The sequence below is a fragment of the Rhodamnia argentea genome, chromosome 3, assembly GCF_020921035.1.
Source record: "Rhodamnia argentea isolate NSW1041297 chromosome 3, ASM2092103v1, whole genome shotgun sequence".
Taxonomy (NCBI): Eukaryota; Viridiplantae; Streptophyta; class Magnoliopsida; order Myrtales; family Myrtaceae; genus Rhodamnia; species Rhodamnia argentea.
In genome coordinates this window covers 17,417,296-17,434,534 of record NC_063152.1, presented here as the reverse complement: position 1 = coordinate 17,434,534, position 17,239 = coordinate 17,417,296, and positions in this window count along the sequence as shown.

The window sequence follows — 17,239 nt, the reverse complement described above, 5'->3', positions numbered from 1 at the left end:
AACGAGCTTTTTCAATCTCCCTAACAACTATGGCGGTCAACGCAATTAGTTTGAAGGGAACAATGAACAGTGAATCGTGAGCTTCTTCCAATTCCATCACTAAGAAAGGACCCACCTATGACTTCAATTTCTCTCATGAAACCTCCTAATCATCGTTCCATCAAGCGGCCGGATCTCGCGAGGAGAGGGCTCATAGCCTTCGTTTAGGCCCTTGCCGACCATCGCAAGGGTGGGTCGGGGCTGCGATGGCTCACGACGCCCTTGCCTTCTTTTGCAAGGGGCTTCGGGATGCCCGACCGCGTGGTGTGCCTCTCTATGCTAAGGGAGGAGGATGAGCGATTGCGAGAGCTCGGGTGCCTCAACGGGTGGCTCCAGCACTTGAACTTCAACCGCTTGTTGTGCTGGTTGTTGCTCATATCCAGCAAGGCTATGGACATCATGGGGAAGTGCGTCAGGGGAGAGCTAGTTGAGTGGTTTTCTTTGCGCCGAACCAAGCTTGTGGGGGCTTTGAATTTTGGGGGCGGTGGTGATGGGCCAGCCAGCGCATCGCTTGTGGAAAAAAATGGAAAATTAAAACTAAAAATCCAAAAAGAAAAACCGAAAACTAAACCAAACCGAACCGAATAGAGTTGGATATTTGGTTCAGGTTCATATTTAGTTCGGGCGGGTTCGATTCGGTTCAAGCTTTTCCCCCTAATGGTTCGGTTCGGTTTGGTTTTTTCAAAAACCAAACCGAACCGAACTATTGATACCCCTAGTTCACAGCCATAGCCTTGGACAAGTTATTGGACCTTCACAGGACGTAACGTAATAGGAAAAAATTATCCCAATTATGCAAAATTTCAATGATACAGCTCTTTTAAATCCAAGTCCGAAAGTAACCCCAACAAAAACAATATTAATTTGAGATTAACTCTAATTCGTCTTGTGAAGATGGCTAAAAATAAAAATTGCTAGCATAAGAATCCCAATATATCCCAACCTCTTGGCCAACCACCAATCCCCTCCATTTCACGAACTCCTTGATCCAGCCCCCCTTGAGGACTTAGGACTCTGACGATTCCCACAACACGAACACCAGTTGATGCTTAGAGCATGTGTTCGCATCCCTCACAATGACGTCATCGGCCTCCTTTTTGCTCTCGACTTTGCTCGTTGTCTCCTCGCTCATCCATCGGAGCGAGTACCTCATTACAAAGTCCCGCCTAATCGAGAGCCTCCACAGGTTGTCGAGATTGCTCCATGTAAGCTTCTTCTTGATCTTGTAAGGATCGAAGAGCAGCACCAGGTCTATGCAGACTCCATTGCGTCTTTCTTCCTCTTCATCACGTCCCGAGGCCTCTTTCTCTTCCTTCTGCGTTCTACTGTACTTCGCCTTCTTCTTCTTCTTCTCCACAATTATGGTTCTAGCGTCGGCAAGTGAGGCCATGGATTTTCGCTTTGGTTGGGCGGGGATGGTTTCTTGATAAGGGGTGCCGACTTCCTTCGTGTTCGAGATCGGGCGCGAGGGGAAGAAGACGCGAGCCACCACCTCTACTACAGATGAAACATCATCTCCGGCCCCATCGGCGCAGTTATTCTCCTAATCCCGCAAATAAGAAAGGCACGACGAAGAGTCCGTCAACTGCAGTGAGTAGACCTCGCCTCCCGGGTAGTTGTTGGAGGTTATGGATTTGACAGAGTAGAGAATGTTTTATGGTTGCTTGAAGTATTATACCAAGAGACGTCAAGTTTAGAATGCTCAACAGTTTTGCATCCGGTTTAGGAGAACCCTAGAGTTAATATGCAAGCTATCGGACTCCGACCCATATGGACCCAAATAGCCATGCTTTCACCTATTGGGCTTGTATGTGTACATATTATTTGGACTATATTAACAATATATCCAACAATCTCCTCCTATGTTTGTCGCGTCCCTCCTCGAACGAGGGCCAATGGGTCGCCCTTCCGGCCAGGTTGCATGTGGACCTTCGGACGCGGATCTCTCCCAAGGCCCATTACCCAAATCGCAACGGAGGATAACGTAGACGACCTTCGGTGTGGTCTAGTGACATGTGTTACGTGTACATGCCAAGGAGTCGCCACCAATCGTTTCGTGGAAGGTACGATTGGAAACCCCGTCGATATAGTCGGGAGTTTCTATTCGATTCTGCGAGAACCGGAGAAGTGGGTTCGGGGATTTAGTTACGTCAATTATCTTAATTGATGCCCTTTCGGTACCTAAATTGAATGATTTTTTTTTTAATTTCGGATTTCATGCGGGCGAGTGGGGTACGGATCCTAATCTAGGAGTTCATGCAGATGGGAATGACTATCCTAGCAATCACAATCAATTAAAGTAAATGCGCAAATCAAAGAATTCATAACATTGAAGATAAAGCACATCAAATCGGCATGGAATTCCCAATATAGCCCTATTGGCTTAGAGAAAGGGTATTCAAAGCATAGGGGAAGATCAAGAGTGATTTGGAAGCGATTCGCCCGTGAGGGGCAAAATCGTAATTTTTAGAAAATTTGGGGTCGATTTGCCAAAAAGGTCAAAATCGTCATTTCAGAAATAATCTAGAGTGAGAAATGTCAAAAATAGGATTAGCCATTTAAACAGACACATTTCCTAATTTTCGACATTTTTTAGAGGTCTGCAGAAATTTTTTTTTTTTATAGACAAATTACCCCTAAAGGGTAAAATTGTCATTTTTGGAAAGATCGAGAGAAGAAATCTCAAAAATAGGATAGGCCAGTTGATTGTGACCATTCCTCAATTTTTGAGAATTTTTGGAATTTTTGGGAATTTTTTTACAATTTTTCCTAATTTTTTTTTCAATTTTTTATGATTTTTTCGATTTTTTTTATATTTATATTGGACCAGGTCAACCCGGTCAACGGACCGGTCAACCAGGTCCACGGACCGGTCTGCCCGGTCCGGACCTGCGCCCTGACCGGCGTTCCCCCAAAACGGCGCCGCTTGAATCTCGGCGCTCAATATTTTGAAAATTCCCGCCTAAATGAAGCAACGCCCTAGATTGCGCCACGTGGAGTAATTTTGACGGCCGGATCACACACCCGGAATTGACGGTCCAGATTGAAATGGAGTTTAATCTCCACCGTCCGCCTTGATTATTAAGATCGACGGTCAAGATCGAGTAGCGCGACCAAAATCAACCGTTAGATCTAAGCGTTTTTTATTTTCCGAAAATGATTTATTCATTATTTTGAATTTTCAAAATTTTTGATCCAACGATCAGAATGATGACACGTGGCCAAACCTGGGCCGCGCGATCACGAAAATCGGATTTTTATTTTTTCCGAAAAAGGAATAATTTCAAAAAAATCGTTTTATTTTCAAAAAAACGAGTTCTCGACACATGGCGTCCATATGAACCGTCGGATCATTTCATTTCTGTTGGAGCGAAATTGCCGACGTGGCTGCCACGTGGGCGCCACGTCGGCGACACGTAGACGTTGACTCGGTCAACTTTAGTTGACCAGTCAATCTGTTCGCCTAAGAAGGTGATCGGCGCCGGCGAACCTCGCCGGCACCTTGCCCGAATTTGATTCCGAAGCCCAAACCACCAAATTCTTTCTCGATTTTTCGTCCATTCTACTTCTCAACCATCCTACATCCACATATCCCGAGTTTGACCCAAACGACAAACCGGAACTAACCTACACCGACCTCCAACTTCCGGTCAAACCTGCAACTTTCGGCGAACTAAAGGAAGATATGAAAACAACGACAAAAATCGATGATTCTTCTACAAATCTAGTTCTTATCAACTCCGAATCAACATATCTAAGATTTCATACGAGAAATAGTTCTAACTCAACCCGACAAAGCTTTGATCGAACACGTGTGTTCGGCTGTCACGAAACATACAAATCCACACATTAAATCAACCATTAGCTCCGGTAATCACTATCTATAGAGTTTAGGATACTTATCTGGAAGTCCGATTGCTTTGGTTTAGGAGTAAACGAGCTCACAAGCTCGTTGCGGACCGCGAGGGTATGAAGTCGACGCGAGAGATTTCATGAATTAGGAATCACGGAGGAAGCACAAAAACAGGTTCGGGGGAGTCGCAGGAACATTTTAAGCCAAAGAGCATGGAAAAACAACGATCTAATGGAGTCGGGCTAGCGTAAGTCGAATCTGGAAACTAGCGAGGAAGCTCACCTGTTTCGAGCTCACCGACGACGGTGCTAGGTTCCGAAGTTTCCATGAAATCACCAGGAGTCGATTGATGCTATCGGCGAGGAATCGCATCGCCCGAGCTGGCCGGCGATGAAGCTAAAGACTCTCGGCACTCGCCACTCTCTAATGGCGTCCGTTTCTTTCTTTACGTTCGCTCATCCCCCTCCGAATCCTCCCATGCCCTTTTGCGAGCCCCCTTTTTTTGTTTTGTTAACTTCCCTCTAACCGTCGCCCCCTCTAGAAGCTTCTCGAAGCTTCTTCGCGGAATAACAGACTCGAAAAAAAATGGACTCTCTCTCTCTCTCTCTCTCTCTCTTGTGCCTGTGACGGTTTGGGGGAGACGATGAACAAGACTGGGTCACCGGGTCGGATCCGCCCGACCCGGCAGACCTGGTTCGTGCAAAGAAAGGCCAAATTGAGGTAGTAATTAGCATTTTTTCACGAAATTGATGCTAAAAATCAGTTTCCCAACATGGATTCCCTTTGAAAATGTGATTTGTGTGGAAAATTTCTTTGGAATTGAGAGAAAACCCCAAATATTGGGTAAGATCCGAAAATGATTTTTACAAAATTGGAACCCTTAATGAAAGAATTATCATCAATTGAGCCCGTCATTAGATTCGGAAGGTCAAAAACTATAGGATAGGGGTCATAGGGTTCCATGGGTGCCTCTTAGTAAGATTTAATTTCGGATTTGGCATTTTAGGGACTAAAGTGAAACAATTTTCTGTGCAATTAAGTCCGTAATGCCGAAATTGAGCAAATTAAGGCGCAATTGGATCAGAATGTGAAATGGAATACTAGAGAATCATGTCACAACCCTCAATAGTGAAGAAAGAAAAATAAAATGACCCCAAATGGTATTTTTATGTCTAATTTGCGGGGTGCATTTGTGAAGGAACATATAAATCCGAATTGGAATTTTCAAATTTTAAGAGGTCAAAATAAAAAGAAAATTAAAAAAAATACTAGCTATTTTTCTGTTTTTTTGTGACCTCGATCGATATTTTTCTTGATTTTTTGGGAATTTTCCTATTTTTCTGAAAAATATCAAAAAATGCGAAAAATATGAAAAATTATTTTTTGATCAAAAATGGTTCCTTGAGCTTGGCCAAGGCTACCAAAGTTGATTTTGCAATTTTCTAATGTTTTGTGAATTTTTCATGAATTTTCAAAGATAAATCGGAAAAAGATTGATTAAAAATCGGGTGTCAACAACTGCCCCTCTTTGGGAGTGATCTTGTGAGAGGTTACTTCGAAAGATAATGTGACACCCGAGATCTAACCGACTCGATTGGGGAAAGAGAAAAGAAAGAGTTGTGACATTTGATCTTCAAGCATTCCCGCCGATAAGCTCTTATCCAAAATGAGACTCCATGCGGTAGATATAAGAGGAGAGTAAGAAGAGAGTTACCCGGCGCTTACCCGTCCGAGCTTGAGAGGCTTTCCCATGAGTGCGAACGGATTCTAGAAGATACCTAGGGATTCATCACCCGAATTGTCCTAGAGAGGATAAGGTCCGACTTGTATGGTAGGTCTAACCATGATGAAGTTCCTAATTAATAGGAATGTGAAGAAGACCTATCCCTTACGTGGGATTCGTCAGAAGATTTGATCCGTATGGTGGATCAGCCCATAAAAAGAATTCCTGTTTAAAGGGATTCTGAAGACGACCGATCCCTTCTATGGGATTTGTCGGGAGATTTGATCCTTATGGTGGATCAGTCCATGAAAGAATTCCTATTTAAAGGGATTCTAAAGACGACCTATCCCGTCTGTGGGATTCATCAGAAGATTTGATCCGTATGGTGGATCAGCCCAGAAAAAGAATTCCTATTCAAGGGGATTCTAAAGATGACCTATCCCGCCCGTGGGATTCGTTAGAGGATCTGAACCGTCCGGTGGATCGGTCCGAAAAAAGGCTCACCTACTAAAAGGTTTTACCCGTAAGATGATTTATCCACTTTCGGGACTTGTCAAAAATCTTCAGAAATGGCTTACCTACTAAAAGGTTTACCTAAACAATGATTTATCCCGCTTTCGGGATTTGCCAAAAGACTTTTAGGGAAGGTTTGCCTACCGAAAGACTCACCTAACAAGATGATTGATCCGAGATTTAGGGGATACTTGGAATCTGAGAAAGGTGTCATTTTGGGATCCGGGGTTACCATGAGTCCCGCAGAAGCTAAAACCTGAAAATTTTTCTCCACAAGAGAATGTTATCAATCGTTTATAGGGTATCTGTTATCGAATCGACAAAATTTTTATGACTTAAACCGAAGTCATGAAAAAGTCCGAATGGATGCATTATGATGTCGGAGGTTATCCAAAACATCTTGCAACATGCTAAAGTGATCAAAAATTCCTTGTGAGGAAAGTTTGAATCCAACGATCCGAAACTACCAAAAGAGTTTGGTTAAAACATCCATTGGAGTATTCTTTTCAAAGAGGGCTTCTCACCATTTTGAGATAATGGTTTTTCATTTTGAAAGCGCTCAAATTTCCTATCGAACCTATGCCTAGGATTCGGGATCATTCGCAGCGCATACATCTTGATCGATCGGGAGGTCTTCTAATGGATCGTAATGTTGGGCTTGAACAATGGTTTCCAAGTGGGACTCACAACCGAGTCAAGGCTATTTGAATGAAAATCTTCAACATCTGCTCCGGGTTTACAAGTCAAGAAACCTGCAAAATGAGAAAGAAATGATCTTGCTCGTACTTCTTCGAGCTAAGGTTCTACGTTAATCCAAGTGCTTTAATCGGAAAAGACTTTTCTAGGTTGTAACGTAGGTGCGGATTGGGAACTGAAAAAGGCTTATTTTTGGGCCCAAAACCTGTAAATGGGTGTGTCGTTGGTGACCATTGCCACTTTACCACCGATACTGACCCTTAGGGATTATCCTTCGAAGAACGTTTTCAATCTTGAAGGTATACCCAAAATTCTTTGGAGAGCATCCTCGGTCTTCTAAGTACACATTTGTCTTCAGATAGCACCTTTATCACATCAGAATAGTGCAAACTTTTACTTCTGCATTCGTCATCCGAGGATAACTACAGAGTGATCTATCTCCGCTGGGGATTTTCTTTTACAACCAGGTGTCATTTGAGACAAAGGTATCATGAAACCTTTTAGTGTTTACAAGATCAAACACGAGTGTATGAGTATTTGAATGGGCATTGGCCTTGCTTTTACCAGGCACTTTGCTTTTTCTTACGCCCGGGATTGGCTTTTTCTTTCTCGTTTTTTTTTAGGAATAGGATTTTCAATGGTTGTGCTAGATATTCAATTGAGAGTTCCAACATGCCCCAGTATTGGTTTAAGAATTTCTCGTAAATCCTATCTCTTGAATTCTTCCGTTCTTGGAGTGTTGTCACTTACACCTTGAGATATGCAACGATCACCAACGGGGTTCATGAAACGAATATGCAGGCTCAATTGGGCTGTGCAAAGGATAAAAGTGTATAGGATAGAGAAACGAATGTTTTTCGTCATCCTAAAGCACATGAATTATCGTATAAGCAACACACGAAGATTGATGTTATTCCAAGCAAGAAAATTTCTAACTATTTTCCTCCCGATATTGTCGGATTTACCTCCATTTGACCCCAATGTGGGGTGGTTCTTGATAGGGATAAAGAATGAAATCGCCGTTCAAAGGGGTTATCAATGGTCACCTGTAGTGTTTATGATAGAGAAGTGAATGCCTCTGTCATTTCAATCTATGTAATCGCTGCGAATGATCCCTACGTCCGCAGGTTAAGGTTTTGCTATCCTTTCCTCTCCATTCATCTCTCAAGTGTGTATGGGACGTGTTTGGGGATAGGGTTTGCCTCTTGTCTTATGAGAAACATCCAACGAATGGTTTGATCAAACTCTTATTGGAAAAATTTTATTTTCTCTTTTTCAATTCATACCCTCTAAAGGGATTTATAGTTCACTCTGCATGTTCCAATTGTGTTTTGAATAACCTCCATTTTTGAAGATGAATGCAAGTGACATGATCAACAAAAAGCCTAATTCCAAAATCAAAGATTTCTATGAGTTACCGACATTTACAAATATCTCTTGTCTCGTGAGATGATGGAAAGAATTTTTGCACCTATTCTGACGTCGATCTTTGGTCGTCTTTTGTGCTTGATTGTTGTACTTTGGCAAAAAGAAACGATCATCCGATGAGCAATGGGATTGAAATGGGGGTAATGAAACAGATACATATCACCTGTTTTCGGTGTTACGAGATGAACAAGCTTCTGGTTCTTCTTGAACAGGTCGGGTCTTGGATTTCCTATTTTTGAACCCTGCAAAATTTTGTGTACGTATGTATGAATGCATGCAATGCAGCGATTCTATGGCGACTCGGATCTTTCGGAGGAAAGCCACAATCATTTCTGATTTTATTTCAGGGATAATATTTCTTAACTACATCGGCGTTTACGGGATATCCCAATTCCTCTCCCTCCGAATTTACAAGAATCAAGGCTCCTCCTGCAAGTATTTTCTTAACAACATATGGACCTTTGTAGTTTGGGGTGAATTTACCCCATGGATGAGCGGCATTTGGCAATGTTTTTCTCACCACGAGATCTTCCACCTCAAAATATCTTGGTTTCACCTTGCGATTGAACGATTTGGCGACTCTCTTCTCATAACTCTGGCCATGACAAATGGCTTTCAGACGCTTTTCGTCAATTAGATTCAATCGCTCGCACCTCTATCGTATCCATTCAGCTTCGGAAAGTTTGACTTCTGATAGTACCCTCAAGGATGGAATCTCCATTTCCACAGGCAAAACTGCTTCCATGCCATAAACCAGGGAATAAGGAGTTGCCCCAATTAAAGTTCGAATCGAAGTTCGATAAGTCATTAATGCAAAGGGTAGCCTTTCATGACAATCCCTATAATTTTCTACGGTCTTTGACAGGATCTTCTTGATGTTTTTGTTTGCTGCTTCAACCGCCCCGTTCATCCGTGGGCGATAAGGGGACGAGTTAAGATGTCGAATACCAAAGTGGTCCAACGGATCGTCGACAATCTTGTTATTCAAATTGGACCCATTATCCGTGATAATTGCCTGAGGAGACCCGTAGCGAGAGATTATATCTCTCTTAATAAATCTTGCTACGCTTTTTGCAGTGGCTTTTGCGTAAGAATTGGCTTCGATCCACTTGGTGAAATAATCAATCGCCACCAGAATAAAGCGATGACCATTCGAAGCAGCGGGGTTTATTGGCCCGATCATATCTATCCCCCACATAGAATAAGGCCAAGCTTCTGACATTTGATGAAGTTCATTTGGAGGAGCGTTAATCTTATCTCCATACATCTGGCATTGATGACATGACCGCACATGTTGATCGCAATCTGACTCCATGGTCATCCAATAATAACCAAGTCGCATGATCTTTTTTGCAAGGAGATGACCGTTCATGTGAGGCCCACATACTCCTTCGTGAATCTCTTTCATGAGTATGTTTGCTTCCTTGGCGTCTACACACTTGAGCAACACCGAATCAAATGATCTTTTATACAGAGTTTGACCGCTCAAAAAGAATTTGGTAGCCATCTTGGCTATATATTTCTTATCTCCGGCCTGACTCCCTTCAGGAAATTCTCCTTTCGGAAGATAGTTCTTGATATCATGATACCATGGTTCACCATCAAATTCTTCTTCTATCGGCATGCGATAAGCTAGCTTAGTGATGACGTCAATTCTCAAAGGTTTTATGTCCAATCCGTTTGTCACCCGCAACATAGAGGCTAATGTTGCTAAGGCGTCTGCAAATTGATTTTGCGTTACGGGCAAGTATTCGAAGGATATTTCTTCGAATTCAAAAGCAAGTTCTTCCAGAAACTCATGATATGGGATGAGCTTGGAATCCTTCATTTTCCATTCCCCTTGAGTTTGAAGGATAATTAGCATAGAGTCGCCACACACCTGTAATTTTTGCACATTCATGGAAATGGCTAATTGTAAGCCCGTAATGCATGCTTCGTATTTAGACACATTATTGGTACATGGAAATACTAACTTTGCCGTAACAGGGTAATGCTGACCCTCCGGAGATATCAAGATCGCCCCGGTACCAGCTCCCGATAGGTTAACCGCACCATCGAAATACATAGTCCATTTGTCTTCCGTTAATGCCAGGACTTGATCTTTAACTTCTGCTTTATCCGGAATTGGCTCTAACCGAGAGCTTTACGCTAACAAATCTGCTATGGTGCGTCCCTTAACAGATTTCTGAGGTGAACTTCTTATGTCAAACTCTGACAACATCACTTGCCACTTGGCCGGTTTCCCAACCAATGTTGGTTTTTTTAGCGTATACTTAATTAGGTCGTTTTCTATCACCAATTGAATGTGATAATGCAGAGTGTACTATCTCAATCTGCGGAGTACCCAAACTGTTGCAACACGGGTCCTTTCAACGGGAGAATAGTTCATTTCTGAGGTGGTGAACTTTTTGCTCGGGTAGTAAATGGCTCTCTCTTTTCTATCTTTAGGATTGGTTTGTGCCAACAATGCTCCTAGTGACTCTTGATGGATTGTCAAATATAAGGTCAGCGCGTATTCGGGAATAGGCGGTACCAAGATTGGTGGGGAAATCAAATACTGTTTGATCTTCTCTAGTGCCTGATGACATTCGGCATCCCGGACCACTTTGGCGCCTTTCTTCAAAATTTTGAAAAATGGTCTAGCCGTGTCAGAGAGTTGGCATATAAACCTGGCGATATAATTTAATTTTCCCAAAAGGCTTCTCACTTGCTTAACCGTCGAGGGAGCGGCTATGTCGAGGATTGCTTTTATTTTAGACGGGTCCACCTCAATGCCCCTATTACCGACCATGAAACCGAGGAACTTTCCCGATCTTGCCCCGAATATGCATTTGTTGGGGTTTAACCTCAACTTATACTTTCTCAAGCGATCAAACAATTTTCTCAATATTTGGACGTGATCTTCTCCGGGTCTGGATTTGGCGATCATGTCGTCAACATATACCTCGATCTCTTTATGTATCATATCATGAAACAAAGTTACCATAGCCTTTTGATATGTTGCCCCGACATTTCTTAGCCCAAAAGGCATGACCTTGTAACAAAAGTTTCCCCAAAAGGTGGTGAATGAGGTCTTAGCCTTATCCTCCTTCTTCATCGGTATTTGATTGTATCTAGAGAACCCATCCATAAATGAAAACAAATCGTACCCATTGTCTTTGTCAACCATTACGTCAATATGGGGTAGTGGAAAATCATTTTTCGGGCTCGCTTTATTCAAATCCCGGTAATCTACGCACACTCGAATTCTCCCATCCTTCTTCATAACAGGGACGATGTTAGCAATCTAGTCTGAATAAGGAATGGCTTCAATAAAGCCAACTTTAAGAAGTTTCATCACTTCCTCTTTAATCTTGTCTGAGAGCTCAAGTTTCATCGTTACGCACGATTGCTTCACCGGTGTGCATCCTGGATTAATGGGTAATGCATGTTCCACAATGTTAGGGTCTAATCCTGGCATGTCCGCATACGACCATGCAAAGATATCTTGATATTCTTTGAGCAACTCGGTAATCCTTGATGCGTCCGCCCGCGATAAATGTCCTCCGATTTTCACTTCTTTGACATTTTCAGATTCTCCAATGTTAACGACAAGCGGCTCTTCTTCGGTGGGAGGTTTAGATTCTTCAAAATTAACCCAATCCCTCCGGATAGCTATCCGACCCTCGTCTTCTTCTTCTACATCGCAAGAATAATCTCCCCGTTGATCCGAGTCGCATAATAACCTAGCATGCATGTTTGGGATGATATGCCCGAAATGTCATGGAAATGGTTAGTATATGAAAACCATAATGGATGATTTTATGAAATATTTTTTTTTGTTTTTGAAGGACATTTTAAAATTAGAAAATCTAGAAAAGGGAACTAGTCGTCATATCCTTAGACATCCTTGTTCCAAAAAGATTATTTTGGAAATCGGGAAGCATAAGGCAAATCGGGCTTCAAGCTTCGATTCACAAAGACGAGTGTCATCATTAGACTGATTTGTTATTCCACATGTCCTTAATGAAACATGAAAAGTTTTATTGGATGTAAAAGGACCGCATTACAAGGTGTGCTATTTGGACCAACGGTCGGAGGTCCAAAGGCGTTTTCCTTTTACATTCAAAGTAAAAAGCACTAAATCAAAATGCGGGAAAGGAATACAACAGAAATGCAGTAAAGCAATCACAAATGCTAGTAATGAAGTAAATTGCGGAAGAGATCTCTTTACTCAGTAACATCTTCATTTGCATCGAGCCACTCTACTATCACATTCACAGTGTTGTCGTCGAGAAATGGATTGGTCAGGTCCGGATCCATCGCGGGGAGCGCTATCTCGTCTGCACGCCATTTGGAATCCTTAGAGAAAATTGGTTCAACTGATTGTCGAACATTTTAGCTTTGCCTTTCCAAGTGGGAGAACCGACAAAAGAATCACCTCGGCCTCCTCGGCGTCCTCGGCTTCCATGGCTTTTGCCTTTGCCTCGGCCTCGGCCTCCATGGTGATTTTTCGGGGTGGCGGGACTGCTGCTATCGACTCCAAAACCCAATCCCGTTCTATGCTCATTTGACTCGAGTTGTAAAGGAGTGCGGATTCCTTGGCCAAATTTTCCTAGGCCATCTCCCGGAAAATATCCATAAGCTAATAGCATTTTTGCGGGTAAAGCAGCAAATTCAGAAAGAGTTGGAACTCTTAGCTTGGTCCCGACTAGTGTATGGACCGCAGCCACTAGTTCCAAAGAATGATAACTTGCCTCTTCTTTGGCCTCGGGCTCTATGTAGGGTATGGAACTGTTCTGATAAGACCGGAGATCCACCTCGCCGTAGACAGTAACAATCTTCCCATCTACTATGAATCGCACTTTTTGATGTAAGCTCGAAGGGACAGCCCCAGCTACATGAATCCATGGCCTTCCCAATAAAAACCCAAAAGCACTCGAAAGGTCCATCACCTTGAAATCAATAGAGAATTTGGTCGGGCCTATGACGACGTCAAGCTCGATCTCCCCGACCACCGTTTTCCTCATTCCGTCAAAAGCCCCGACGGTTGCTTTAGAAGTCCGAATCATCTCTTCTTTTATGCCCAAATTCCTTAATGTAGCCAAAGGGCAAATATTAAAAGCGGATCCATTGTCTATCAACACATGGGCTACTCGCTTCCCATAACATTGTGCGATAATATACAACGCCTTGTTATGCACTCGCCCTTCCATGGGAAAGTTTTCATCTGAGAAGCTTATTTGATCCTTCAACAAGATCGCCCCAACAAAGTTCTTCAATTGAGTCTCATTAATCGTCTCGGGGACATGCACCTCATTAAACACCTTCGGGAGTGCTTGTTTATGTTTTTCTGAATTAATGAACAGATCAAGCAAAGAGATCGGGCCAGCATTTTCCTCAATCTGTTCTATCACCTCGAACTCGCTTGTCTTGACAATGGACAAGAGCTTCTCAGCGTCATCCTTAGTCACCTCTTTCTTTTCGGGTTCAGCCTCCCGCGGGGCATAGAATCTACCGGATCTCATCACAGCATCTATTTCCCCGGTTCCATAATTCCAATGAACTACTTTTGGATTATACGGCTCTACGGGTGGGACTTTAATCACCACTGGCGTCACTTTTTCCACTTTGATCTCCGGTTCATCATTCGCCTCATCATCAGAAAAGCGGATCACTACCGGCTTGATCGGGCGATCGTCTTCACTGTCGAAGTTATCAACTTTATCCATTCTAATTACAATGGGAGCTACAGTTCCAACCATCCCAATCAAATCGTCTAGATCTTTCGAATTATATCCGCACTCGGGCTCTAGATAAAGTACATCATGCCTCCGAATGGTTGATGAAGTTCTTTGATCTAAAGCGATCTCACCGGCTTTCTCGCTTGAGGATTCAGCTTCTGCATCTTGAAATTTTTCAGTCAATAAGCTCCTTTCAATTTCTTCTCCCACTCGCACCGGATGAGCGAAAGAGTGGAAAGTCGATGGAAGCCTTTGCTCGAAAACTTCACGCGAGGGGAGTTCCGGAAAATATCTCCCCAATTCTTTTTCAGCCACAGGAGTATAAAGGTGCGAAGTCCGCATCCTCTCTTTACATGCATCCAACCTCAATTCTTCATCTTCCTCGTCGGTCATATGGGTCAAATCAACCTTGGCAAAGACCGCTTCAAGATGGGCGATTTTCCGTAAAGCAAATGATTCGCCAATTTGATCGGCGGTGGGGGTGACTTCGATTGAAGCCAAAGAACCCATAAGTTCTTTCGTTTTCAACAACAACACAATCGGGTCCCCAAATTGGCAAATCAATCTCATCATCTTCAAGCTCTGTTCATAACTCCGAGTCTAGGGTTTTACAGCATTCGTATCACTCGTCTTCTGCGACCGATTTATCGCTGCCGCTTGTTGAGCAAAATTTTCCAATTCATGAAAGAAATCAGCCACGTATTTTTCCATACCGGATAATCACTCCATAACCTCAGCATCATTCGTGGCCCCCGAATCTTTCGGATGGGGTATAGCTTTGGCGGTGCCATCAACTACATCTAGCTCGATAACTTCATCCATACCTCCCCATCCATCCGGTACAATATCTTCGGCCTTTATGAAGAAGCTAGGAGGAGCGGAGTATTTGACTTTGAAATTGTACATCCCAGAGTCCTCACCCAAGTTGTCCACGATTTCGCCCTTTTCTTGAGCTTCCGAGATGAATCTTTGATCGCCCGGCACGTGTCTTTTCGGCTTCGTGTCATCTTCATCCATTTCAGGCTATGAATTCGCAATCGGCTCTAGATCACCCATCAAACTCTCATGAGGAACCTTCTAGGAATCGCCTTGCTCGATTTCAATCACGAATTGATCCCAATCTAAACTCACAGAAGCAAGCACTCCTTCAAAAGTCTCGTCAACGACATCAAGAACTATCCCGAGGCTCATTAATTTGGTGATACATAACATTTTTTGTTCAATCGACATTTCTCCTTCATTTGGATAAGATGAAGCAATTGCCAAAATGTCGCGCAATTTGCTCATGTTCACCTTGAGTTCTAAGTGATTCTCTTCTTCTCTCTAAAAAATCATCCCTACCACCTGGTGATCGGGGAGTGGATTTTGCTGCACGTTAGGCGCCATCTTATCAAATTCCACCATATGGTTATCAATGAGAGCTTGTACTTTGAGTTTCAAAATGTAGCAGTTGTCGACATTGTGTCCTCTTTCCCCCATATGATAGACACACGATTGGCTTTCATCGAATCCAGGGAACCTCGTCGGGTTTGGCCTTGGCGGCTCTTTTGCAACTAAACGCTCCTCCAACAACATCGGGAGCAGCTTGGATAATGGCCTGGGGAGGGGCATAAATTGCTTAGGAGGTGGCTTCTTCCTTGGTTCTTGCACCTTTTGCGTCGACCACGACGATCCTCCCCGTGTCGGGTTGGAATTCGAGAACTGTTTAGGCTTTGGTGGATTCGGTACAAAAGCAATGTCAACCCCCGCCCCACCTTCTTTTCTCAACGCATACCGGCATCTTGTCGGCGCTTTTGGGGTTTTTCTTTCTCTTATAGCCCATTCTAGCCTTTCTGCAACCTTTATCGGATGAACGAATATCCGACATCCCGACGTGTTCACTTGTCAAAGTATTCATAGGGAATTGCCTTCAAAAACAAATCCACTAACTCGTCTTCCGGGATAGACGGCTTAACTTGCGTCGCCAAGGCTCGCCACCTCAGGGCATATATGCGAATCTGTTCATTCTTTCCTTTCACGGTTCTAAGCAAGTCTTCTCAAGTAGGGGCAGTGGCGGTGTTAAATTTGTACCGATGCAGAAAATCTTCCGCTAAATCCTCCCAGCCATCATAATCTTCTAAGTCTAACTCGATGAACCATGCTAGAGCAACACCTGACAAGCTTTCCCGAAACGTGTTCATGAGGAGAGGGACGTAATCCGAATAATGCGCCATCTTGCGTAGATAATATTTCAAATGAGCACGGGGACAGCTTGTCCCATTGTATTTCCCGATAAACTCTAGCTCCTTATAATCTGGTGGCACCTCGATTTTCGCAAAAGGGGAGATTTTATCAAATCTGGCTAGCTCATAGCCTTGACCGCTTAGGTATTCTTCAATCTTGGCCAACCTCTTGGCCCCCTCTTCCGTTTTAACTACGGATTTTCTTTTTTCCTCCTTCTCCAGGTTGATAACTACAAGCGATGCTTTAGGTTGCGAATTAACCTGAGGGGTTTGAGCAACCTCGGGAATCTGATGAGTGTCTCTAGGTTGCCCCTTGTCAGCAGCGTTAAACGATGATGGATGGGCGGGATTGTTCAGATCTGGTATCGCCAAATGTTTTGCATAGAAGCTTCCAGCAAAGCTTTCATCTCTGTTATCATCACAACCAATGAGTTTACTTGTGTCTCGAGAACACCGACCCTCGGGCTTAGTTCTTCCTATTCCATTCTGGTTCTCGGGCGAGTTCTAATACGGTCTTTTGGGCGTTCCGTGATTAAAAATCACCTGTTTCGAAGAGTGAAAATAAAGTAAGAATACTGAAAGGAAGCAATAACAAAGTGTTGAATCCTTTTAATTGCATGTTCTCTTTTGATTAATAAGAGAAAGGACTACTTCAAGAGCCCTATTCTCATATAAGTAGTTCTTTTCCTCATTCTCCAAGAGAAATCATGTAATTAAAAGAAGCGTAATCCATGGCAATAGTTTTAATGCATCATAAAAAGAAACGTCTCAATATGTATATATAAGAAAATCAACTGAGTTCATTACAACCGAAATTCTCAAAGAGTGTTTGAAAGTTAAAATGACATAATGTCCCGATATCCTAAACTCGATGGAGTGATTCTATCCAAATCCGGGACGTTTGGGATCTAGGGCGTCCCGAACATCCCAAGAGAGGTCAAGTTCCCCCATCCGAGACTCCCTCTTCATGATAAATCGGCCATCTCATATCCTCGGGTATATAGGGCTCCACTCCGGGCATATGAGGAACGATGTACTCCGG